Below are 9,950 nucleotides of genomic sequence, written 5' to 3'. Positions count from 1 at the left end.
AAGTGCCGAGCTCTCTCTCTCCTCCTCCGATCGTCATTCTCTGTGGGTGTTGGGAGTTCGACGCCTCTGCTTCGTGGGTAGCTCGTGCGCTGCCAGTAGAGGCTCTCCCTTTTACGTTTTCCTGGGTCCTATGTGTTCCATTTGTGTGGGTGAGTAGGGTCCCCGTGTCGGGTCCATCGCCGCCTTGCCGGTTGTAACCGTCAAAGTTTGTAATCGACTGTTATTGTAATTAAGTGTTCTGTTCTTTCTCTCTCCTTCTCGCTTCTGCGTATCTGCAAATCTCTCTCTCTCTCTCTCTCTCTCTCTCTCGCTCCTCGGTTCAAGGCCCCCGTGGTCCCGTCTCTTTCTACACGTGAAATGCGTGGCAACACGACACCGTAGATAGCAATTGGATGCGTACTCGACTCGATTCCAGGTGGTTGAACCATGTACACCTCCTCTTCTAACTCACCTTGGAGAAAGGCGTTCTTCACCTCCATTTGGTAGAGGTGCCACGCTATGGTTGCTGCAAGTGTGATCATGATTCGGATGTTTGTCATCTTTTCCATCGGGGCAAAGGTTTCTTCATAATAGACCCCGTGTGTCTGCACATACCCTTTTTCCACAAGCCGGGCCTTATACCAATTGACGATGTGGTCGGCATTGTGCTTCACCTTGAATATCCTTTGGCACTTGATTGCCTTTTTATGGGGTGAAGAGAGGACGAGATCCCACGTCTTGCTTTTGGAGAGTGCTTGCATCCCCTCATTCATTGCTTCGACCCATCGTGGGTCCTTCGTGGCTTCAGGAAAGGTTTTCGGCTCTCGGAATGTCGCCACCTTCATCATGAATGCATACTGATATGCCATATAGTCATTGTCGCCAAATCGGCTGACGATGTTCTTCTCTCGGGTGGACCGACGTGGTTGTTCACTTGTCTTTGTGAACGCTTTCTCATCTCCTGATGTCCTCATGATAGGCACATCCAATCCACCATACTCACTGTCGAATTGTGACCCGATTTGTTTCCATCTGAATCTTTGTACTCAAGCATTTTGGCCTTCCCTTTGTCCTACTTCAGACTCGGCCGCAAAGTGCTTTGGTCACTCGGAGGCTCCTGTGGTCCAGTCAACCTGGTTGAGATTGGACTTTCTTGCAGTGTGAATCTTAGTCGATCATCCTCTTTTGAATCTATATCAAAGTTGGTTTCGATCGGATTAGATAGAGTTGAGTCGGTTGTGAACCAGGATGCCGATTCGTCGAATACAACATCCCTACTCACTTGTACCTTCTTGGTAGAGGGGTTGAAGCACTTATACCCTTTTTATTTGAGCGAGTACCCCACGAGGATACACTTCTCCAATTTTGGATCGAGCTTTTGCCGCTTTTCGTCGGGAATATGTATGAACACAATATAGCCGAATATCCCGACATGGGGTAAGTCCAGCTTCTTTCCATAGAACTTCTCATGGGGGTTGATATCGTGCACTCCAGATGTTGTGCAATGATTCATTAGATAGATGTCCATGTTTGCCGCTTCAGCCCAGTATGATTTCAGTAGATGTTTCTCATTCATCATTGACCTTACGACTTCAAATATATTCCGGTTCTTTCATTTGGCTACCCTATTCTGCTAAGGTGTGTGTCGGCAGGTGAACTTCCACCGAATTCTTTCTTGTCGAAGGTATGTTGTAAAGGCATCGGAGAAATATTCCTTGCCGATGTCTAATCAAAGGCATCTGACTTGCCAACAAGTTGCCTTTTCAACTTCCTTTTAAAAAATTTGGAAGTGCGAAAATAGTTCACTCTTCTACCATATTGGGCATATCCAGGTGTGCCTGGAGAAGTCGTTGATGAACGTCACATAGTACTGACAACCACCGAATGTTGTCGTTTGGGCTGGTCCATATACATCTTAATGTATTACATCTAGGATCCATTTTCTCACATTCCTCTCTTTCTGGAACAATTGACAATGTTGTTTGCCGAACTATTAAGCTCACATACACCTGTAATCTCCTTCTTGGTAAAGGTCGGGAGTCCGATGACGACTGCATTCCTTTGAGCTTCTGGAGATTAATGTGGTCGATTCTTTTCTACCATAGCTCTATGTCAGCTTTGGCTTTATGGACCTTGGCAAACATTGTCGATTTCATCTCATGAGAATCGCGGATGAACATTCAGCCTTCTCTTCGTCCGAGAGCGATAATTCAGCCTTTCTTTTCGATGAACCATCCTCCGTCGTTGAATCAAACTTGCATGCCTTGTTCCACAATCTGGCCGACCGAGACCAGATTCTTTGTTATTGTTGGAACATACAAGACGTTCTTGATGTTGGTTTGGTTACCCTCTTCTCTGAATGGGACATTACTGACATGTTGAATGGGGTGAATTGTGTCATCCCCTGTTTCCATGTAGTTGGGTCATTCGGGCTTTCGTTGTGATGTTGATCTCATCGTACGAGAGCAAACGGAAAAGAAAATCGTGAATCCGTGAAGTAAGCATCGAGCTTCTGGTCAAAGAAAGAGGAGAAACGAAAATAGGTTGTATTGATATATCAAGATGATTACAAAGTATTTCTTGTTAATCTTTTTTACAAGAATATAGCTTGTTTCTCTCTTATTACAATAGTATTTCCTGTCTACTCTTATTTTCCCCCTTGATAAGATTAGTCACCCCCCTTTTTATACATGAGGAAGGTGGGTGCATTAGAAAAGTGGATGCATGAGTGCCAAGTGTCACCCATGCATTAGAAAAGAGGATGCATGAGTGCCAAGTGTCACCCATGCATGAGAAAAGTGGATGCATGAGTGCCAAATGTCACCCATGCATGAAAAAGTGGGTGCATGAGTGTCAAGTGTTACCCATGTATTAGGAAGGTGAATGCATGAGTGCCAAGTGTCACCCATGCATAAGAGGCACCTACATTAGTGGATAATAGCTTTAATAGTTTTAAAATACTTGATAAAAAAGTGCTTTGAATAAGTATTTAGCTTAAAAAGTGGGTAATAGCATTAATAGCTAAAATAGCTGATATTGATAATAACAAGTGTGTTGAAAATAGGTATTTAGCTTTAAAAGTGGGTAATAGCTTTAATAGCTAAAATAGCTAATAGTGATAATAACAAGTGTATTGATAATAGGCATTTAGCTTTAAAAGTGGGTAATAGCTAAAATAGTTGATAGCGATAATAACAAGTGTGTTGACAATAGGTATTTAGCATTAAAATATTTTACTCGATATTATGTTTTATCGTAGATTCAACTAGCTATTATCATCCTATGGCAAGTGTTCTTATCAAGTTATTAGCTATCGCTTAGCTAAAGAACCATTTACACATATTTGAATCAATTCATATAATTTGGTAGAGGTTATTTTCTCATCATGGTGCAAAAATATCATGACATCGTAGTTGTCGAAACCAATCCGCATGAAACATCATGTGATTGGATGCACTCGAGTCGACAAACCATACATTTTTTGAGTTTGAAGTGCTTTTCAGGCATATTGCCGTCATTGAATTTTCTCTATGCCGCATCATGAACATTCTGCCATGATCGTTGTAGTTGGAATTTGAGGTGTACTTGGTAAGTTGTCGGCTTGTGAAAGCCAACTCACTCTTATTTTTCCAACACTCTGCTTTGTAGTGGCTGAATTTCCCACAATATCTGCATTGGACTGAATTTTTTTATCAACTGGATCCAGCTTGATCTCTCCCCGTTCTACCAAATGCTCTGTCTCGTGCATTTGAAGCGTCTTACCAGTAGTAGAAGTTGTGTTCTCGGGGTTGTTCTTAGTCATGTTAGCGTTGGCTGAATCGGCCTCTTCTTCCATGACCTTGTCCCCTTCCTCCATCCAAGTTTAATTAGAGCATGTGTCCTTCTTGCACATTGCTCCTCGTTCGAACATGGTTTTCCTCAAACAACAACATAAACTAGAGATCGAAGAAGATGGGAGGATTCTCCCTCGGGAGGACAGCCGACCTTATTACGCCAAACTGGGGTGCTAGGGCACCGATGCATATTTGCACCATTTCATCGTCGTCAATGTTGACATTGATCGACCCAAGCAAGTTGCGCAGCTCCTTGATCTTCATGGTGTAGCTATTGATTGACATATCCCTCTGTTGGATATTGTTCAACTCTTATCACAGTTGAAGTTTCTGTGTGGTTGTGTTTGTCACGAATATCCTTTTAAGGTTCCCTCACGCCTCCTTCGGTGTTTTGGCCTCTCGGATATAGCCGAGCATGTGATCATGAACACATCATGCAAGGCAGTACAACACGTGACTCACCGCTTGTTCCCAAGTTGGGTGGTTGGCATGTGTCAAGTTGGGTTGATTTTCTTGTGCTCCATTGATGTAACCCCAATAGCCTTGGCAGACAAGGTATTGGTGCATCTTGCATTCCCAAGATGCGAAATTGTTTCTGTCAAGTTTCTCAGGGGGAAGAGTGTTTCCCATCTGAGTATTCATGTTGATCGATTTGTATGAAGCGGATTTTCTTCTTCTTCTTCTCTTGATACGAGTTGTGTAGGTTGTTGCTGCAACAATTGGCCTGTTCTTCGTGAACGTGGGCTTAGACACAATACATGCGGATGGACTTGGATCAAGCTACCAAGCGCTTTGATACCATGTAACAAATCGGGTGTGATTCTGTGAAGTGGAAAGGGTGTGTGTGTGTGTGTGTGTGTGTGTGTGTATTTGTAGTAGAGAGAGAGAGAGAGAGAGAGAGAGAGAGAGAGAGCAAAGTTATACAAAAAAACAAAAAACTATATTGACAAGAGAATAAGACAACCAACATTTACAAAGAGAAGGAGAAGGTGCTTATGTAGTCACCTTCTCTCTATGTTCTCTTACTACAACCACCACTTGCAAGAGAGGTGGAGACCTAACTATCTACTAGAACCCTAAAGTTCTATGACACACTAGTTACTATACTAGGAGGTGGGGTGTTCACACACTTGAGTATACTAAGGTTTGTTCCCACACTAGGGAAGTTGAGTTTGATTCTCAACAACTTTCATAGGAGGAGCAATCTCTTGGATCTCTAGGTTACATACCACTTTATGCAAGTATCTCTTAATCGGAGATGTACTTGACAACAAGAGCATTGCGCTTGTCAAAGTGCATACATATGAGATGATAATCTAGTAGATCTTCTCACGAAAATTCTTCCAATGTAACGGTTTACTCATTGCTGACAAATGATGGTATTTGGATAGATGTATGTATTTCAACTTTGTACACGTACTTAAATTTAATTGATCCTATCTCCTCTCAAGTCATTGTGCCCTTTATTAATGCATGTGTGTGACACCCCAAAATAGAAAAGATTTTGTATATTTGTATCTTTATGTTAGCGTCTAAGTAATTAATTAAGCAAACATAAGGAATTATGTTACGAAGGCGCTCCAGCTCTTCTTTGTGCACAACAGATCGTGATGTGTTGGATCATTTAGTGCTCAAGACAAAAAGGGGAAGGGAAGGAGACTTACCTCTGTCTAGCAAACCAAAAAGCTTCTTCTATTTCATTACACGTAGAGCTCAACTCGCTCTCGTCAATTTTCTATTCTCTACTTCAGTCACTACTACGTTTTACTACTCTTCTATATCTCACTCTTTTACTTTTTACCAAAGTTATAAGTGACTTATATATGCAGCTAATTAGCCGTGAGTAGTTAAGTAGTTGTAGACAACTAAATAGTTGTTTTGCCTATATGCCTAATAGGAGCTAATTTCCCAATAGCTACTATAGAAGATCTCACTTACCAATATGCATCATATGCTTTTGTTGAGCTTGTTTCTCAACGCTCCCTCTCAAGCTCAACTTATCCTTTCTTGAGATCATCTTCAATCTTCTTTCCTTCATGCTTTTCAGCTGTCATACCAATGGTTATTACTCCCATCATGTCCCGAAACTGTGTATGTTTTTCTATGCTTAGTCCCTTCGTAAGAATATCAGCAACTTGCTTATTTGTGCTTACATACAACAGATCTACTTCACCATCAATCACTTTTTCTCTAACAAAGTGATAATGCACTTCAATGTGCTTTGTTCTTGCATAGAACACTGGGTTTTTTGCGAGCTGAATGCTACTCATATTGTCACACCAAATTGTGAATGCACCATCTATATACTCACCCAAATCAATAAGCAATCTTTTGATCCATACCTCTTCACAAGTGGCTATTGCAACTCCTCTATATTTAGCTTCAGTACTCGATAATGCAAAAGTAGCTTGCTTCTTGCTACTCCATGAAATAGTTTCACTTCCCAATGTAAACATATATCCACTTGTGGATCTTCTATCAATTTGGCTTCCAACCGAATCAACATTTGTATATCCTTCCAGATTTATGTCCAGATCAATCTCGTAAAACAGTCCATAGTTCTGAGTAGCTTTTACATACCTCAAGATTCTTCTAATGCAGTCCAAGTGGGGCTTTGTTGGTTGTTGCTTAAACTGGCTGACTAATCCAACAGCATAACTCAAATCAGGTCTTGTTATAGTCAAATATATGAGGTTGCCGACCATAGACCTATACATGTTTACATCTTCTATTTTGGCTCCCAAATTAGCCCTCAATTTGCAATTCTTATGCAGTGGTACATCAATAGGTTTGCATCCAAGCATCATACTTCTTCAACATTATTGTTGCATACTGTTTTTGCAACATATATATACCACTTTCAGATCTGATCATTTCAATACCAAGAAAGTATCTCAATTCTCCCAAATCCTTCATATAAAATTGCATTTCTAGATTTTTCTTCAGCTTGTTTATTTCATCCATGGAATCACCTCCGATGATTAAATCATCAACATAAATTAAGATAACAACAATGCAATCATTCATCTTCTTTACATACAATGATGGATCAGCTTTTCACATTCTGAAGGCAATTTTTTTCAGAGATTCTGAAAGTTCTTTATGCCATGCTCTCGGTGCTTGTTTCAGTCCATAGAGAGCCTTTTTCAGCTTACAAACATATTTTGCATGCTTCTTATCTTCAAAACTTGGTGGTTGACACATATACACTTCTTCTTCTAAGTTACCATGTAAAAAAACATTTTTTACATCCATATGGTGCAGAACCCATCTTTTGGCTGCTCTTACAGCAAGTAGTGTCCTCAATGTTGACATCTTTGCAACCGGTGCAAATGTTTCATCATAATCAATTCCTTGCATATGGGCATATCCCTTTGCAACAAGTCTTGCTTTATGTCTACTAATATTTTCATTTGAATCATGCTTTGTTGTGTAGACCCATTTGCAACCTACAACATTTTTTTCTTTCGGTAATTTTACCAAATCCCATGTTCTATTTTCAGCCAATGTATCTATTTCTTCTTGCATTGCATTCACCCATTTCTTATCAAATTTTGCTTCATCAAAACTATTTGGATCAGGGATTTGTACCACTTTAGACATGGATGCATAATGCATAGCCATATATGTGTCATAACCAAATCTTTCAACGGTCTTTTTCTCTTTATCTGATCTTCTCAGTTACTGATTTGCATCTATCATTGCTTTTTCCATACCAAGGTTTTTCAAGGCTAGTATACCAAGCTCATCATCCAATGATGTATCTGAATCTACATCTTCCATGTTTCTAGATCCATCATCAAGCATTTCATATTCTGGCATCTTCTGTTTTCCCTTTCTATCATCATATTTTTTGTGTCCTGCATTTTTTCCACTCCATGCATTTGAATCAGATTTACTACCTAAGCTTCCATATGGTCCAGTACATGCTATCGATGTTGAACTTTGTTGTCCAACATTGCTTCCATTTCCATGGCAATCTCTTCCATTTTCATATTTTTCTCTGTCTTCATTTTCAGTCTTCATCAGTTTCTACATTTCCTTTTGGGCTATACTAGCTGCCCAACTCATCAAATATTACATCACGGCTTACCACAATCTTTTTTGTTAATAGGTTATAGCATTTTTGCTCCTCTCAATATCCAACAAGAACACATTTTTCAGCTTTTGGATCACGCTTACTTCTTACTTCAGTAGGTACATGGACATAGGCAAGGCATCCAAACACTTTTAAGTGTCCTAAACTAGGTTTCCTTCCATAGAAACATTCTTCAGGAGTTACTTCATGTACTCCAAATATTATACATCTATTTAGAATAAAGTTTGTTGTGTTTACAGCTTCTACCTAGTAATACAATGGCATATTTTTTTCAGTCATCATGGCTCTTGCTATGTTCACCAGAGTTTTGTTTTTTCTCTCAGCAACTCCATTTTGTTGTGGAGTATATCTACATGTAAACTGTCTCCTTATTCCTTCATTACATAGAAAATCAGAAAATTCATTTGAGAAGTATTCTCCTCCTCCATCAGATCTTAAACATTTTATTCTAGTTCCAACCTACTTTATTACCATGCATTTAAACTTACGGAAGTAATCAAATACTTCACTTTTTTCTTTCATGAAGTAATCCCATGTTTTCCTTGAGCAATCATCAATAAATGTTACATAAAACCTACATCCACTAATTGATGCATTTTTTGTTGGTCCCCATACATCTTTATGTACTAAATCCAACAAATTTTTACTTACATGTCTTTCATGAGGGAAAGGTAACCTGTTTTGCTTTCCATATTGGCATGTGTCACATATTTTGCTCATCTCACAATCTTTCAACTTAGGCAATCCAAGCACTGCATTTTTCCTCAATATATTTTTCAAGGTCTTCATACTTATGTGACTAATTCTTTTATGCCACATTTCCACATCTGAGATTACACTCATTCCTTCTACAAACATGGTTGTAATCTTTTTAGGCATATCCACATCTAGCACAAACATCCTTCCTTGTCATTTTCCTTTTGCAATAAGATTTCCCTGTTTCTCTATAAAGCATCCACTTTGCTTAAACTTAACTTGCATTCCTCGCTCTATTATCTGTCCAACAGAAATCAGATTTTTTGCAAGGTTTGGAACATGCATCACATTCAGCATATACTTTGTTTTTCCTTTTTCTTCCCACAATGGGATATCTTCAACATGCTCGATTGTATGAGTAGTGTTATCACCTGTTTGTACATAACCAAGAATCGCTAGTTCTGTTAAACTTTCAAACTAATTTGCATGGCCTGTCATATGATTAGATGCCCAGAATCTACATACCACATAAAATCTTCATTATATCTCTGTGAACATTCAGCCATTGTTGTTGTTTCATGTTGCATAACAAATGCACCATCTCCTTCACTAGTTGAAGCATAATTATTTTGTTGTCTCTTCCCTCTTTTTTCATCATTTTTCTTTTTATAGCATTTAGCTTGTGTATGGCCTGGTTTTCCACAATACCAACAGCCATCATCATTCAAATAGGTTTGCTTACCTTTGCCTCGATTGCTCCCCCTACCTCTAGTGTTGTTTCTTCCACTTGTAGCTTATTATCCTCTTCCTTGATTGTTGTTGGTTCTAGCTGAACCAAATCTTCCATGGCCTCTTCCTCAGCCTCTTCCAGCATTATTGTAGAGGGTTTGCCCCTCAGTCTCAGAGTTTCCTTTGTTTACATTATCCATATGATTTCTTTCTTCCACTACATGCATTGAAACTAGATTTGGAAAACTTGGGATGTTATCCCTTGTGAGAATAGATGTTTTGAAGCTTTTATATTGAGGTCCTAAGCCTCTTAAGCATATTTCCACCTTATCATCATCTTCTACCTTCACATTAATAGAAGTAAGTGACTCACATATGCTCTTTATTTTCAGAGCATACTCATTAATTGACACCTTACCTTTTTCCAAGGTATTTAGCTCAGTCTTCAACGGAAGCTTTCTAGCCTTTGGGTTTACTGTAAACAGTTTTACGAAACTGTCCCAAGCTTCTTTTAGAAACAGAGCATCTTGTATGTGTCCAAGCATGGAATCTGAGATGCTAAGTGACAGCCAATGCAATACTTTCCTTGCCCCTTGATTCCATTCCTTAAATGC

The sequence above is a fragment of the Azolla caroliniana genome, unplaced genomic scaffold (assembly GCF_043228905.1).
Source record: "Azolla caroliniana isolate FFs.n. ecotype wild unplaced genomic scaffold, voAzoCaro1.0.p SCAF_11, whole genome shotgun sequence".
NCBI classification, from domain to species: Eukaryota; Viridiplantae; Streptophyta; class Polypodiopsida; order Salviniales; family Salviniaceae; genus Azolla; species Azolla caroliniana.
This window is presented reverse-complemented; position numbering follows the sequence as displayed.